Below are 17,966 nucleotides of genomic sequence, written 5' to 3' on the forward strand. Positions count from 1 at the left end.
GGGGGGGCCTTTGTTCCGGGGGTCGCTTGGTCAACCTGATAGCTACTGGTCCGTCTACGCGGCGACGAAGGGCACCATCGGCGGTCTCCGCACCCTCGCTAGTCTGGGACCGGTGTTGTTCGCAAACACCCGCGCTGCGTATTCCAGCGGTGGGGGATGCAAGCAGTGTTGCCAGATGGTCCCAGCAAAAAACCGCCAAACGGCTGGGAGGTATAGCCCAAATATAGCCAAAGCCATAAAATAAATATAGCCCAAAATAGCCAAGACTAAAAGAAACGATTTTTAAGGCTTTAATTGACAATTTTTCATACGCGCAAAAAACAACACATTAAATTCTCTTTTTCAACCCTCAGATGCGTCACTTTTTGTGTACATTAGGTCCCCTGATATATATATATATAAAAAGCTTCAAAAGGATGAACATTTGTGGAACAATTACCCATCCTTCGTAGGTTTTCAGAAATAGAAAACATACATGGACAGCTGTATTGTGAAGCCCGGGAGATATAATCATACAGTAAAAGAACAGAATGCAGAAGCAGAACAGTCAGAACTGGGAGTTTTAAACTAGCACCCCCTATATCTAAGGTTCTTACCAATAACCCAACCGTCTATTTTTCTTTGTGTAGAATATGATCGTCCTCCGTTCCGGTTCAAGCTATTTTTGATTGTGTTTCTTTTCTTAAAGTTGGCGATGCCTAAGTATTTTCGCAATGGGCACCAAAGCTGCGTTTGGAGAGTCCAGTCTACGTCCGGGTAGAAGACGCGCTACCGGACCTGTAAAAACAGTGCAATTTGTTTGTTTGATTTGCTTCACTGCGCTGTGGGGAGACCGCTTGAACTCTGCTAGCACTGCTTCTCCGCGCATTGTGAAACCCCCGAAGTTTGTAGAAGTTTGAAGCCATCCTCCTTCCTCTATCTCCTCTCGACGAGCCAAAAGAGAAACAATTTTTTTTTACGAAACTGACAAGAAGTTCGAAAATTAACTAGTAGAACCTCAAAGTTCGACGTCGAACCTGAGGTTCGACAAGAGTTCGCCGCACCCTTAGAAATAGCCCAAAAATAGCCACATAGCCAAAGGCGAAATTTTGACGCCAACTAGAAAAAAATGTAGCCCAATTTGGCTATATATAGCCCAATCTGGCAACACTGGATGCAAGCACAGCGCATTTTCTCACTCCGAGATACGCTTTTAGTTTGTGCGCTGACGGGATGTCCACTCTGGGTGGGCCCCGCCCGCCGTCTCGAACGCAAAAGGCTGCACTTGCCTCTTGTTGCGTCCGAGACCGGGGTTGACCTCGAAAAGCGCAGGTGCACTCTCCCCAGCGAAGTAGGCTGGCGTCGTCCCGAAAGGGAATGCCTCGGATGCATTCCGGGCGTTGAGTCACCTCTGTTTCGGAGGGCGTTCGGCCGAGACACTTGATCATTGTGTCTTTGTGTGGCTGACGTGGCCACTAAGCCGCTGAGTGGCGTCGGGTGTCGGGCGTTCGCCTCTCCCTTTGTCCACAAAGTTGAAGGCCGGAAATTGACCTGGTTCGCTATGTTAGCGAAAGGGGATGGATGCTGCTGTCTTTGCAGTCCACGGTAAGCCGCACGTTGGGGCGCCAGATGTGGGATTCCCCTTTGTCGGGGTTACCACTTAGAAACACAAAGGTTCCACGGGTCCGGATAAAGACGTGTTTATTGACTGAAATGCCAGCACGCTTCGCTCTTAGACAATGAAAAGTCTGGGCGCTGGCTCAATTGCCAGTATCACCCGGTCGGTTTCCCGCGCTGCCGCATTAGACAGATTCACGGGAAGTCGGAGGCTTACAAAGAAAAACCGAGCTCCGTAGAGCCAGGGCCTCCGCCGAAAAGAGCCCCATGGCCCACCTTCGGGGCCAGCTTATGTAGCCTCAGAAAATGGACGCGCCCGGGGAGGCTACTAGCAGTCGCGTCCATTATAACTCTCAAGGGTGTGCCGAAGGCGCGTTCACCCAAATGGGCAAGGGAGAGCCGGCCCCTTCGGGGAATTCGGCCTCGTGGTTCCTTGTATCCGGGAGGCCGACGCCATTGGTGACGACGGCTCCCACGGCCTGCTCGAAGCTAGGCCTAAATAGGGGTAGAGGGAACCCCATGGTTCCCACAACACACAAGGCAATAGAAGTGAAAACAAACAAAAATATCAGTCAGAGGTAAAAACGTGTAGAGTTACAGATTTTATGAATAAGCATTGACCCAAAGCTTTCATCGACTCTGAAGCACGCGCGGATTCACAGTTCTGACGAAGTGGGTTTTGTCAAAACTGTTAAACCACAGCTCATGGCGCAATATTATTACGTGCAGCATTTCAGTTCCATTCTTCTGACGTCGTTCTAAAAAAATTTGTATCCATCTAGATAGAAATATTCTATAATTTTACGTCTGAGTTAACCTGTATGACAGCGAAATGCATCGCTAGTTATGCAGATTTATGCAACTGGCCACTAGTAGATCATTATAAGTTTTTGTACGGTTCAAGTGAACCTTATTTTGTTGTTCCTTTCGCTTAAAATACTTGAAGCACGAAGAGGGTGGCATGGGGCAGTGAGGGCGGGGCTTTTGGCACGTGATGAATACGGGACGGGTTAATGCGCAATATGCAAAATATCAGCGGCCTTAGCGGTTCAGGTGCACTCTGAGAGCAAAAGACTCAACGTATAGGTATACGGTTTCGGATCCGCCGGGTTTTCTATCTGTCGTCTGCTATCGTTTTCGCACTACCGTTGCTCACGTCGTCTTGGATTGCTGCATTCTTAAAGGAGCTGTGCAACGATTTTAACGTTGAAAGAATTGGCATTTTCTGCTTTTGATATTGTTCACTGTGTCACAAATGGCAGAAAACACACCTCCTTTCATCGAAATGTTGCGATTCCGCAGCGTAATAGCGAGGCAAAACTTGGAATATTTCCCGACCTGCGGCCACGAGCGGCGGCCATGAGAAACAAGCGGCGTGACGTCACTTGGGTAGTTGTAAAAAAGATAGCAAGTTGTGCGAATACCTACTCGATAAAAGGTAACTTTCTTATAAATCTTGTCGTTCCAACATATATATAAATGCGTCAAAACCCTAGTATTATCGACAAAACTTTTATTATACAGAGTTTTAGTGGCGCCATCTATCCTAGGTCCACAAAACCGCGAACATCCGCCAGTAGCCGGAGGGAGAGGGGACAGCGCCGAACGGGCATGGACGGGTGGTCACGCGGTCGCGAGCGGATGAGTTCTCGCTGCTCACTGATGGCTCTAAAGAGAGAACTTTTCCGGAACTCCGCGCCTACTCAAGTGACGTCCCTGTGCACGTGACCCGGAAGACGATGCACGAGTTGAGAGGTGGCAAAAACCTGGATCTTTTTCATTTTTTTTAAATAAAAACTAGGGTATCCAGGCAAAATCTGTTTTCTGTAGTTCACTGCAGAAGTGTCAGGCATCAACTTCCACAATTATTTAAGCAAAGCCCTGAAATTGTTGCACCACTCCTTTGAGCGCGATGCAGTAAGTACCCTTTTTTTCTCGTCGCTACATATCATACACAGCGAATAACGAAACAATTACGATTGCGCTGGCGCGGGGAGCGAGCGAAAATGCCGCAACGGCGAGGTTAAGTGACCACAGATCGACGTATGTCGAACAAAGTGCCAACTCACTGTGTGCATTCGTTTGCAACGTCAAGAACAGTGACTGGGATTATACTCTGTTTCACCTTATGATGTACCGCAGAAAAGGTTACAAGCGCGAGCTCCTTGCTCTAGGGCACATCTCAGCGGCACAAGCTCCCGTGCGTCAAGAACAGCTCCCAACGCATTGAGCTCGCGCTTCTAGCCTTCTCTGCGGTACGACATAAGGTGAAACGGAGTATAGTACCCCAGTTTTATAACACCCTTGCTAAGCCAATCGCTATTTTCAATGAGGTTAACGCGGTACATGACGAACCTCGCTGTACGAGTATCCGTTCAAGCGCAAGCGTGCACCTCTTGCTACGTCGCTGTGAGGAAACTGGCCACGGGAACGAGGGTGTTGTAACACTGGATCACTAGTCTGAATGGCTGTTCTCGAGGCTGCAAACAAATCAAAAAGTGAGCTGGCAAGGCCTTTGCTGTACGTCGCCGTTGCGCCACTTTCGCATGCTCCCATGCCAGCAAAATCGTAATTGTTTAGTTATTCGCTTTGTCTGATATGTAGCAACGAGCAGAAAAGTGCACTTACTGAAACGAGCACAAGTGCGGAGCAATCTACGACCACGCGAGCATGGCGGTGCAGATGGTAAATGCACAACCCAGTGAAACCAAAACCGAAGCTACAGGTTGACAGTCATCCTGCTCCCAGAGTGCACCTAAATTACTAAAGACGCTGAACTTTTTGAAATTGCCCATTGAACGCGGGGTTTTCGAAGCTGATGACGGGGAGCTTTTTTAACAGGGGATCTGCACGAGGGTCAATCGTGCTATACCCGCAAAAAGAACCCAGTGACTTCCGTTGTTGACGCTCGAAACGTCGGCTTAGAATAATCACGACAAAACAAAGCAGGATGTTTATGACTAAACGCTCACGTTCCGGGGTTTTTTGGTCAACAAATCTGATTGTGAGTGTGTCGGACTTCTTTGCAGCAGCGGGAAAGTTTGACAAGCCCACTGTATTATGCGTTACCAATGGGACTGGCAAATAATTTCGCCTTTATCTTGCCGTCATCGGAGGCTTGGAATGCTATTGTGTTTGAAATTGGAGGGCTCTCCGTCGTCGACATGGTCAGTAGAACTTTACCCGAATTCACTGGCTATCTTTATCTCCACTGCACTCGCCGAGTGCGTTAGAATCCGAAAGTCAAACGGCGGACGCCGGCGTTCCTCGTTCTATTGCGTTTAACGAGTGCAGTGGAGACAAAGGCAGCTAGCTTTAGCTCTGCGCACTAATCGTTCAAACCAGGGCTTGGCGTTTTGCCGCCCGCGCGCGCTCTTGTCTCCTCCTCTCACTCACTTTCTCGGCGCATATTCTTTCGACAGTGCAATTACATTTGTTTAACTTTTAGTTTCCATGTGAGGATCTACACATAGTCATCACATCATCCCGCTCTCCCAATAGTGATGATGATTTTCGTGCGACGTTGCGGGCGCAGTTTTGTGGAAAATAACACTATGTGAGAGAGGTTTGTGCCATTTTTTTTTTCCATGCAGATCGTGCCCGGAGTGTTCATGAAGGCAATGTCGCTCCTGCTCAGCATGGTCGCGTTCTCGACCACTGGGACGCTCCTCTTTCAAATCAGCACGGAGGTCACAATGAACAGTACAGTATAGTCAACGCCGGGGCCAATCGCTGTTTTGATCCCATCGCCATCCTGGTGCAGGAACTCGAGGATTTTCCACGATGACGAGGATGACGCACTGAAAGGCTCCTTACGTATTCGGTGTCACGAGTCACGTTTCTCAACGCAGAGACGATGGGCTCCCGTATATAGCGTTTGAACAATATTATACATATTCGGAATAAGCTAGGCATAGTACATACATATATGCTTCAAAGTGTTCCTGGCAGTGGCGTAGCATCAGAAGCGAATTAATTTCATATGACAAACCGCACAATGTTACTTGGCTGTTAATAAAATGTCGCGAGCGGAAACAGTGAAAACTAGACGAGAAAATACGCCATATTAAAAAATTGCTTATTTTATTTGTTCATGTCATTAAAGTATGCTGTATACAGAATCTACAGTGATCACTCGATATGCGTTTAGGTAGTGGGGTGTTTGATCAATATGAGCGCATAGTGAATAGGCTTTTATTTAGTTTGACATAATAAAACACAGAAGATGAAAGCAAACAATCACTTTGTACCGTATAGAGCGGTCTTGTCAGTAATGATTACTTGTAATCGATTCCATTTATTATAACTTCTTAACGCTTCACTTACTTTTTTTTTCTGGGGTAATGTTCGCTGTAATGCAATTACCACTTTTTGTAATCTACATGTAATCAATCATATGTTTCCGAAATATCTGAAAATATTGAGTTTCTTTCACGTAAAACATCGCACTGTCTGTCCCTGCGTCACCCGTCTATGTTGCACCAACGTTGGACACATTTTTCGACCCCTAAACAACCAAAAAAAGACACCAAGACACCAGGAAGATTGGAATGTCAACGCGCTCAACGACGTTTTCTTCTCAAGAGTGCCTCGTTTTCCCTGTACTGGTTGTTGTGACCCGGGTTTGCCTCGACATAGAGGACTGTGTTCTGCACTAACCTCATCTAGCCACGACAAAGACCCCCCCACATACACACACACATACGCACCCGGGCTTGCGTATTATAAATTTAAGTAAAGTCACAGTTTTGAAAATGCAAGCACTGTACTAAGTTACGACCTGATGTTGTGAAGTGAGGTTGGGCAATTGAAACTTGGACTTAGTTGCCAACCGATATACCCAAGATGTTTCGCGAGGAATCTAACCGCTGGGATTTCATTTCATTTCATCTTATGTCCCGCAAAGGTACATGTCTTATTGTCCCCCATTACATAAGGGGGGACAATAAGACAAAGTTGAAAAACAGGTGAATTCGAAAAAAATACTGTGATTAATTATGAACATGGAATATACAAATATCGACAACAAAAAAATTCAAAAAAGGCTAAACAAGAAGGAACAATAGGTGGTCGTAACTAAACGAGGTAATTGATTGTCACGCGCGTCGGCGAGCGAGCGCGTGCGTGTTCGAGTGGTTACCGCGCTGACTCGTGCGCAAGCCCAGGGTTCGATTCCTGGGAGCTACGTGCCTTTTATTAATAGACCAGAGCCGTATATGTAGAAAGTTTGGCCATTCGTTGGGAAGTATAGGAGACAAATGACGAGGCGCCATTGGCCGAAAGCGGGCTGGGCGTGTTTCAGGACGTCTTCAGAAATTCGAATGTGACCAACCAGAAGCCGGAAATAATACCGGTCGCGAGAGACAAACCTGATAACTGCATTGGAGTAACTCTCGATGGCTGAAAATATGGTGCACCTAATGTTTCAATCACGCTCATCCAAAATGATGGTGGAAGAGTGCGACTAGCGGAACGATCGACATAATCCGTACGCCAAACCCCGAGGGCCGGGAATCTGCCGTCCGAGCGGTCACACTCTGTCCGCGCAAAACAGAGTTGAGCGGCGCATTCGTTTCTTACATCTTCTGCATGATCATGATCAAAACAACACGTGCACCCTATTTTCAACCAGAAACAGTTACTACACTTTACTCTTACGCACTTATTAAAACCATATACGAACATAGACCTTCGATCAGAACTGTTTCTCGCTACCACCGCTAGGGGATTCGTCTCGGCTTCTGGTTGGTCAATAGAGCATGCGAAGCCCCCTTTTCGAGTCTGCCGCACGCCCTGCTCTGCCCGCGCCTCCCATTGACCAAACTCTCTACATATACGGCTCTGTAATAGACCGGTCTCTTCAGCCAGTTTGACTACGCCACCGCTGCCACAATGCATGTAGGGAGCTGCAGTCTTTCTGCACGTCCGACAACCTCGCTGGAGCTCTGCGCGTGCTCAGCATGAGGCAGCACGAGCCGTCTTGTGCACTGCTGCCTGCCTCCTGCGAACTAAAGTTATGGCGGCGTCACGCATGCGCTGAACGCTTGGTGAGATCGCTCTATTCTTAAAATTTGCATTTCCGCTAAATTCGAGAACCTTGTTGCTTGTTCAAGGTCCGAATGTTCTACACGTTGAACCTTCTACGCCGATTGTTCCAGAAGCCAACGCGTGTACATAAGGGGCTCCGCGCGGCGAGCCGCAGTTTCACTCCCCCTCCCCTACCCCAAAACAAAAGTGACATACACTCTTAGAAAAAAGGGTATGGATAGTCCTCCCTTAGGGGAGGAACGGTCTTGTAACCTATGTTTTTTTAGAAAGGGAGAAACTTTCGTCCCTGAAGCAGGGGAGCAAAGTTCCTCCGTCGCTTGCATCCCAATATGGCGGCCCCGAATCGAGCAAATCGAGCCCAATAAGGCTTGACGAGGACGCTACGTCTCTTGTACAAGACGAGAGCAGCAGCAAATAAAAGCTTAACACGAGCTTTCCGCAAACTGTGTTTAATTCCGAAGCCAGATTCCCCCCACAGGTACAGAAACTTGCGTTTCGAAAGCAATTACTCAGTCTTCTCGTCGACAGCACTGCGATGTTAAACGGAGACAACCGATACCCAGTTACTTCGCGCACTTTCCATCTTACCTTTGGTGTTCCTCGAGTCACAATTCCTTCGTCAACCGCACATCACGGACGAGGGCAAACTCAATCCGCGAAACCAAAAGCCGTTCTCGAAAGAACAAACTCGAAGCAGCTATTATCGCGTAGCGTGAAAGATTAATTCGCTAGCCACCAGATGGCGGAGTCAAGCAGAGGAATTGCAAGTAGCTAGGCTAGGTGGCGCTAGGTACCGCCCAATTCATGTTCTACAAAAAATAATTAGTTCTTTTCAGGCCACTACTGCGCTTGGGGATCCTCTGCGATACACACATTACGCTTATTACTAACATCAGGTGAACATACACGGCACACACAAACATCAATACAACAGAACACCACACTTTTTTTTTTTTTTTTTTTTTCAACAGAACACCACACTAACCCGAACACTACAACCGTGCTCTGCGTTTCCGTCTTTTATACTGGTCGTTTTGAACGTCCGGAACTTTACCGTGACTCCCTAAACAATAAAAAATATTCCCAGCATGTTGATTTTTTCCCAGCAATGTCATACCTCTGAGAGTACTTTGAATGGCTCAGGGGAATAATCTCTGATTAAAAAGTAAACGCTCGATCATGCCGTAATTATTTGAAAGCCAATAAATCAAGCCGCTCCAATGCGGTTGGAAGCCGTGAGTTTGTTTCCCCGCACGCGCACGGCACGTCGTAGCCTGTATTTCGGTTGTTGTGTTTGTTTTTCTATTTGTGCTGTTCGCGCAAACCTGCAGTTACCGTATTGAATTAATCTCTGTAGAGCGGATATTCACTCAGCTGGAAGTCATGCTTCACGGGCTGAGAAATCGCTTTTCGATCAACTTGAATGCAGTCAAAGCCGCGACTTGCGGCAGGTGTTAAGTGTACGGAGCTACGCCGTGGCGAGGCCCGAAAACATCTAGCGCTCATCCCAGCGCACCACTTGTAGGGCAGTTTCTCCAGGAACCGTAGTACATTTAAACAGCAAAATAAAGGGTAGCTTTTTTTTCGATTTTACATACTATTGTTTTTTAATGCCGAAATTTCATACTGTAAATATACGTACTTTCCGTCACGATTTCGTACTGTTCAGTCCTTGCCCAAAGATCAATCGCTCTCGGGGACAAGACAATTCCGACAGTCACATTGGCCACTGTACGATAGCGATAGGAGCTTCTACTATTCAGACCAGCGTTCCAATATGACTATCCGCACGTTGATCGATTGCACGTAATCCCTCAAGTGGTATTAAACTTTTTAATGTAAAGCGGAATGTCAACCTGCGACACCAAGCCCCCTCCGATCACGGACCGACCAACGGCATCAATGCCCGACAGTTTACGATCTCATCTTGTTACACCACTGATACGCGAACACAAGGTCACATCGGCGATAATTCCAGTCTTCTGTTCACAACCCCCAACACTGCCATCACGATGTTGCAGCTATGTTGCTGACAAGCACAAATACAGACCCACGTTGAACGCCGGTTGCACTCGGCATCGGAAAACAGAACCGAACTCAGGACGGAAGGCACCCAGGCAGCCGGCAGCAAAACCTGCCTGTCTTAAGGCCCGACCACACTAGCGTGAACGGCGCCGCCGGGCGGCGCCGCCGTCCGGCGTCCCAACGCGAGGAGTCCACATTGGCCTCCGTTTCGCAGGCGTCACGTGACAGCACTGGTTCTCGCGATCGCGCCTCCCGTCTGATTTCCCGCTCTTTCGTCGTCTGCTCTTCGTTAGATTCTTCCGTTCCGCACTCGCTGTCTAGACGGTAAGAGTTCATAATGACCTGGTGATCAGCGTGAATGTGATTATCCTAACCTGCTCGTTGATCTTGCGACGTCGCCGCGCTCTGAAGGGAAGGAGGCGCAGGTTTTGGGTCCGGCCGGGTTGGTTCTACCGAAACCCTGAAGGACAGGAGAGGTCTGGCGCGCCGCCGGGGCTTTGCTGCCCCGGCGGCGCGCCAGAGACGAAGGCTACTTTCGAAAGTGTCACCAAATCAACACGACATCCGTCACAACAGAGACGACATGCAACAAGTGCCACGGAGAAACTCACTTGTAATTCCGAATTGGTTAGTTTCAAGGAACCGCTCCGTTGGGGAAGGCATCGGGGGGAAATAGGGGGAGCAGACGACACCAAACACGTCCTTCGCTTCGAGAGGCGCCGAGGACCGGCTTGAGCGTTGCCATGGCATCGCGACGTCACTATCTACGCCACCTCCCATTGGCTCCTCTCTTCTGCGGCGTGCGGCGTCAAGCTCTGAACCGCGCACGGAGCGGTTGGGTGTGCGGCGCCGCACGTCGTGACGTTGAAGCCGAAAACTGGTTTCCGCCGGCAACCGGCAGCGACGACCGTCGCGCCGCAGGCCTCCGAAACGCCAATGTGGTCGCGCCTTTAGACGCAGTTCCTGCGGTTTCCATAACGTCAAAAACGTCGACACAGTTCCGCGTGGTTTCGCTACTGTAGTGACTGTAGTTCCGCGCCGCGCGAGTCCCGCAATCCGGAGACGGCCATCCCCCAGTGTACGTGGCGCTGCTGGCACTGCTCTGGAACTTCGCTGTTTCTAGCGGCTTCGTTTGTTCGTTTGATAAAATTAGTGATAAAAACGTCAATACAACCGAAATGTTCTGTACGTTTAGACTAGAAGACGGAATTACAGGCGGCCTTTGCTGCCGCTGAAGCTCAATCAACTCAACAGCTATTTATTAAACAACGTGCACGGCCTGCTCGAAAAACGAAACCGAAAGAAGATGAGTCGGGAAGGCGAAAGCTTGCTCCCGTCTGCCTGGAGAAGGAGAAAAGCGTTTCGTTCCTCCCAGTTTCTCGTGTCCGCTTGGGGGCGCGTCTGTAGAAGGGAGGAAGACACGCCGTTGCTACTTTTTTCCTCCATTTTTGCTTACAGTGTACCGAGCCCCTGGCTCAGCAACACTTCCTTTGACTTCCTTACTCTCAAAACTCTGACTGACTGAGCCGCAGTCAGTCTCGGCCCAGCGGTCAATCCTGCTGTTTCGCCGACGTCGACACCTGCGACGCTTACTTCTATTTTGTTTGGGGCACAAGTTCGCCCCCATTAAACGTCTTTTCAGTTATTCTTCGCCTCATCATTTGTCATTCGTGACATTTTTCAAAATGTCACAAATGACAGATGATGGGGCGAAGAATAACTAAACAAACTAAACATTTAATGGGGCCAACTTATGCCCAAAACAAAATATAAGCAAGTTGGCGTCGATGTCTGCGGAAAAGAAGGATTGAGCGCTGGGGCGAGACTGACTGCGGCTCGCCACGCGGAGCCCCTTAGGTACACGCGTGGGCTTCTGGAACAATCGGCGTAGAAGGTTCGGAGTGTAGAACATTCGGACCTCAAACAAGCAACAGGGTTCTCGAAATTACCAGAATTCTAAATTGAAAGAATAAATAGAGGCGCGTCGCTCCCAGGAATCGAAACCTGGGCTTCCGCACGAGAGTCAAGCGCGGTAACCACACGGTCACGCACGCGCTCGCTCGCCGACGCGCGTGGCATTATGAACAGTTTGGAGGTGTGAATTGCAAGGATATCTGAATTAGTCATGATTAGTTTCATATATACGGTTTATTAAAGGAGATAATACTAGTTATTAACGGAAAGGAGTTAGTGGGGAGCTCTTAAATGTCCTCGCGAATAATGGCTTAATTTTTAGGTTATCGTCAATTCACATGGCAATGTGTGATGGCGGTTGTAAGTAAAGGTCACGAAAAGGAGGAGCAAAATATTAGTTTGTGGAAGATGACAAGGCGGGAAAGATTTGCTCTTTCAGACAATGGGCACCAGTCGAGAGTGGATTTTAGTGTATACATGCCAGATTTTCGAGAGCATTAATGTGTTGTGAAACGACTTGCTTTATTTTGAACCGTTTCTAGTTTGTTAAGGGGGATTCAACCGCTATTTATTTGTACCCTTTTCCTCATAAATGGCGCAGAAATTTTCCGGGACAAACGAGTTGCATGTTCGCAGGTGCGCATGCAGTTCGGGCGCTCGAGATGGGCTCGGGCCACGGGCTTTTCGCCACCGTTCTCGAGCTAGATCTTCTTCGCTCTGCGTCCGCCGCTGCAGGAAGCGGCCAACGGGCGGCGCGATATACGAGCTAACACATACGTAGATTATAGTGGCTTACATAACGTAGAATAAGCTCTGATTTCCGAATGGATTCGAAGTCTCAACCACGTTCTAAATTATCAAAATCATAGGGTGCGGCGATGCGGCCGTTTGGACTACCACATATTGCACGCGAAAGTTGCCCTGCAAAAATAAATATCTATTTTTAGAGCTCAATTCAAAACTAGAAGAATATAGAAACAAAGCGGCAGTTTTCCATTTCCTATGTGCTATATCGACCTGCTTTTCGTCTGAATACTGGTTTTCAAACCCGCTGCCAGGAGGTGTCAAGTGAAGCCCATCTATCTTGGGGAAATCGGCGCCATTAATGTTGTGGAAATGCTCGAGACACGTTCCGTGCGGCACTTCTGGGAATAACTAGAGCCACTAAATGAGCTGTGCTTAGAGTATCGGCACTCTGTTCCCCATCAATGCTGTGGGCGCCACCATTTTGGTGCTTGTGCAGAGCAGACGAAAGTGCCGATCGTCATGATTCAAAAGTGCGACTTCTTCAGCATTCGATTCGGCGTTAGAAAGCTAATATAATATTACTTTGCTCTGTCGCGAACTGTGTAAACATTTCTGGAGTGCGGAAAAGTGTTTCCTGTGATTTCAGATCACTGGGAACCATGATTTAAAGCTACAATATGGCCAAGTGTCGTTACACTGAAGCGTAGCTTATTTAGTGGCACTAGGAAGAATATGGCGTCTGAAATCTAGCTCAGTGCTGCGCTGTTTTCAGACATGATCTTACCTAGTGCCACTAAATAAGCTACGCTTCAGAGTAACGACACTCGTCAATATTCTGGCTTAAAATTATGGATGCCAGTTATCTGAGGTTTTATCTGAAATCAACGGAACCGCTTTTCCGCCTCCACAAATGTTTAAACAGTTCGCGACAGAGCAAAGCAATATTATATGAGCGTCCTAACACCGAATCTAATGTTGAGGATGTCACACTTTTGAATCATGACCATTGGCACTTGCATTCTCTCCGCACAAGCACCAAAATGGTGGCACCCACACCAATGTTGGGGAACAGAGCGCCGATACTCTAAGCGCAGAGGATTTAGTGGCTCAAGCGCAGCTCATTTAGTGACTCCCAAGGGCTACACGTCGCACGTGCATCGTGCATCGACGCAACTTGCACAACTTTTAAAACATGAATGCCTCGTTCACACTTTGGAACCGGCGGCCGGATCCGCGAGAATTCTGACGCCCGGCGACGAAAGCAGGCAGAATTTCCGGCGGAGAGCAAGATCGCACTGGGACCAATTTTGAAGAAGAGAGGTGGCGAGAGAAGTGGCGCTTGCTGACGTCAGATCCCCGCTGACGAGCTGGCGACGATGGCGGCGAGACGCGCGCGGGCGAGGAGGAGGCTTGGGAGCTCTCGTCAACTCCTTGTGTGTTCAGGAAACTGCGAGACGTTTGTGCCGCGCACTCCGCAGACGGCAACAAATATGAACGGCCCGATATTTTTTCGGCGAGCGAATCCAGTCGGCGGCGAGTGCGTATTTCGCAAGTGTGAACGAGCCAGAAGGGGCTTTAGTGTGAAGAACGCAAAAACACTCAGAGAGAGACTGGCAGCGAGAGAGATAACCGAGAGAAATAATGATTCTAAGGAAATATATGAACAGTAATGCCATTTCAGTTCGCATTTAGAAACAAACAAATTTATTGTTCACCAAAGAAAAGTATTATAATGCAGACGAACGTTTATTTTATTTTGTCGTCTGCTATCCGTTCGCGTATCTCTGCTGGGCGCGCAAGACGCGTAGGGACAACTTAAAAATGTTATACAAATAGTCAAATATAGAGTGCTCCCCTCCCCGAGGGAAACCGTGTATTACAAAAAAAAATTTTTTTATAGCAAAACTAGGGTATGCAGTGCCAAACGCTTATTTTCCACCCAAACGTAGTGGTAAAGATCCGAACTAGATGACAAAATTTCGGAGGGGGGGTTGGGGGGGCATAGAGAATAGAGAAGTCGTTGCGAATCAAGGGGGTGCCTTCAGAAAAACAAGGGGAGGGGGTGTAGGGTAATCACTGCATTCGGCTCCAAGGGAATATATCGATAAAGTGGTCATATCTACCAACTTCTAAGTTGCCGGTAGCGGCAGCGCAAAAACAAGATCGTTATGAAACACCCCTCGTGACAAACTAATAAAGCACTTTGAATTATATACACAATGAATACTGCATACATTAGCTTGCATTAAAACAACGAAGACAATCTGAAAACAAAGGGTTAAAATACAGGCCGTGTTGTTTGTACGCTTTTTGTTCACTCGTATCTGTGTTTTTTTTTCCTTTGTGTGAACGTTGCTGTAGTTCCACAATATACTAAACAAACACCTCGCACAACAGTTGAATACACAACAGGACCTCTTCTACTTAGATTTGTGTTATCAATAGAGTGACATAAATCTGCATAACTATTTTGACAGCAGTTGTATCGTTTTAACTTCACACTGAGGCGGGATGTGTACTGACCTCGCTCAGACTGACGGACGTTGAAAACGTTAACTACGATGCCGTGACGCCAGCGTTAGCGAAGAGCTTCCTGCTGCGTACGAACGTAATCTACGAACGGACCAACTTCCACAGGTGTAAACAAAGGCAAACGAAACTGCCGACGGCTTTGTCGAGGATTTGTACAAGATGACAGAAACGTGCGACTACAAGAGCTTGCAAGAACATCTCATAACAAATAAACTGGTTGCAGCACTTAATGATGCCTTGGTGAGTGAAAAAACTCCGGCTCAACTCGTATTTGACATTAGAAACCGCCATCTCCACGGCGCGCAATTCTGAGACAGTCAAGCAGCAGCTAAGAAACCTGCGACCACTAGTGCAGTCATGCGCGACCATCGGCGAGGTCCATACTTCTGCGCGGCGAGCTAAAAGCAACAAGAAGCAACCGTTTCCCACCAATAACTGTACCAAGGAGTTCTCTGTCTATGCAAGTGGCGCGGCTCTACTGCTCGTCCACGACCGCGCGCCAAGTGCCCAGCAGCTGACAACATTGGCAACGGGTAGGGCAACGAAGGACACAATACGCAAAGCCATGTTGCACTCGAGGAGGTCTACTATCCTCGTAGATTCCAAAGGTTGAAGGCGCAGCCGGCAAGTGCAGACTAAGTTCTTTTGATAAAATGCACGCTTACAAGTACCGTGATGGATGAAGAAAGAATAAACAATTAACACTGGGACAACACAACTACATCTTGCAACTAGCAACAGACGATTAAAAATTCCCACAGCGAGCAGCCGACCAATCCAACACCGACAGGAAAGGGAGAAAGCCTCGGTTCTGCCCCCTTTCCACTCTTACTACGTCAGCTAATGGGGCGGCTGCGAGAGGCGGCTCGACGGGTCCAGACCTGTCCAGGCATGTCGCCCCATTGCAGGTGCGGCTGAACAGTGAGCTCTACCAGTCCCCCGCAGAATCGGCCTGCTTCTGAGTGTCTTTTTCGACGTGCATATCTGTTCTGTCAAATTTCTCGTGCTTTGCGCGTCGCTGTGAGTTTTTTCGTGTCTCCGCAAGCTTGAGAAATGTGAAAAGAGCGATGGTGAGAGGCCGTGCAAGTGCTGTGTGCCGCGATGCCGCGGAAACTACACCGTGGACACCAAAGTGCACGTGTTCAAGTTCCCAAAGGATCAAACACTGAGGGACCCATGGATACGCGCTGTGCCGCGGGAAGACTCATCTGTCACCGAGAATTCAAGGGTAAGCTTTCTTTTTTGTAGAGAATTAATTGTTTCATTGCAAATGGAAATTCAATATATGTATACATTCGTATAAATGTGGCTCGCAATCCGCACTTTATGTCAAATACCCGTTGGTTTGTTCATTGGACGCAAAATTCCTTTCTAGGTATGCAAACTTCACTTCGGACACGAGGACATCATCCGAGAAGCATCGCATACCGATGAAAGTACTGGCCGCAACATCACAGTGCCCTTATCCCATGTCCGTCTTCGCCCTGACGCTGTACCGTCGAAGTTCCCTAGCTGCCCGACCTACCTGTCTAGGGAAGCCACAAGAAGAAAAGATTCCGACTCCAAGCGGGTGCGCATGGAGCATGCTGCTATGCAAAAAGCTATCGCGGAGTCCGAGGAGATGTTTAACAGGGCACATGAAGAGGACTAAGTCCATTCTTTAGGAGAACTAATCGGACACTTGCGGAGGAAGGAGATGAAGTTTTGGAACATAATAAAAAAGGACGAAAGACTTGTTGTTATCCACATCGTTGACGATGAGGCCCCGTGGCTGAAATACTCTGTCTGCGTAAAAGGAGACATGAGCGTGACGCTACATGTCATGAAAACGGCGGTAAAAAAGTTGGTGCAAATCTGGTCGTTCCAGAAATTGCTGACAGTAAGAAGGGTATAGTAGAACTCCTCGAGAAGTGGGACGGGGACCTGATTTCCAACTCAGTCGAGGAAATTTGCGAGGCTATTTGCCTACTGCTGGATCAGTTGTTCACGTCCCGCGCATAAGAAGGCGCCGACTCCATTAGATTTCTGCGAGAAAAAGTCAGCTTGTTCCAAGTGAATAAACAGCGCAGACGCTACTCTGCAGATTTCATGGTGTTCTGTTGCATTCTTTTCACCATATCGCCCCATGCCTATGCTTATGTACGCAGCCATGGAAGCGTCACTTTGCCGCATCCCATGACGATCAGATCGGTATGCTCCTCTTGTGGCATGAGCCCTAAACAAGAGCATCAGAGCAAAGCATTCCTCAGTTACTTGGCGAGAAGAATTTCTGACCCCAAAGATGACCATCGCTTCGTTACCGTAATGGTGGACGAAATACACATCAAACCTTACTTTGAATTCAAAAGGGGCAATATTACCGGAGCTGCGCTTAACTGAAATTAAGCTGCAAACTGTGCGCTCGTTTTCATTGTGCGCAGCCTGAAGTGCAAATTCAAAGAATTTGCGCACATCGTGCCAGTGCACAGAGTAGACGCGGAGTTCCTGCACAAGATGTTGAAAGATGTGATTTGCGGGCTGGAAAAAATTGGGTACCGCATTGTGTGCGTCGTGAGTGACAACAACTCTGTGAACAGAAAAGCAATGTCCCACTTCGAATCGCCCGCTTCTAACAGAATTGTGTATCAACACCCATCAGAACCTGCAAGGCCGCTGTTTTTCATTATAGACCCGGTACACATACTAAAATGCATACGAAACAACTGGATCAACCAGAAGAATGACCAAGTTTGCTTTGCTTCTACTTCCCTGAGATGCACACCAATGCGGCACAGTCAGAGCGCATGCAAGCAGCGTCACTTTCGACAATCAGGAACCTTCACAGCAAAGAATGGGACCAGCTGTTGAAATATGGCTATAGGCTATCGAGAAAAGCCGTTTTCCTGTCGAATATTGAAAGTCAGAACGTAAAGCTTGCCTTGCAAATCTTCAATGATTCCTTGCCTGTAGCGTTGCGTGCTCTTCGAGCGAAGCATAACCTGTTCTCATTTGAGGCCACTGCTACTTTCATCGACATCATACTCAAGTGGTGGAAAATTGTGAATGTGAAAACTCCGTGTAAGGGAAAGAGGCTGAGAGACCAGTTCCAACAACCAGTGTTCTCC

The 17,966-nt window shown here is 48.0% G+C and overlaps 1 pseudogene; it reads left to right on the top strand.

Moving 5' to 3' along the window:
* Positions 1 to 16,558: 16,558 nt before the first annotated feature.
* On the top strand, positions 16,559 to 17,241 carry LOC121046444 (annotated as a pseudogene).
* The last annotated feature ends 725 nt before the right edge of the window (positions 17,242 to 17,966 follow it).

This window comes from Ixodes scapularis, unplaced genomic scaffold (genome assembly GCF_016920785.2).
Source record: "Ixodes scapularis isolate PalLabHiFi unplaced genomic scaffold, ASM1692078v2 ptg005937l_1__unscaffolded, whole genome shotgun sequence".
Classification (NCBI taxonomy): Eukaryota; Metazoa; Arthropoda; class Arachnida; order Ixodida; family Ixodidae; genus Ixodes; species Ixodes scapularis.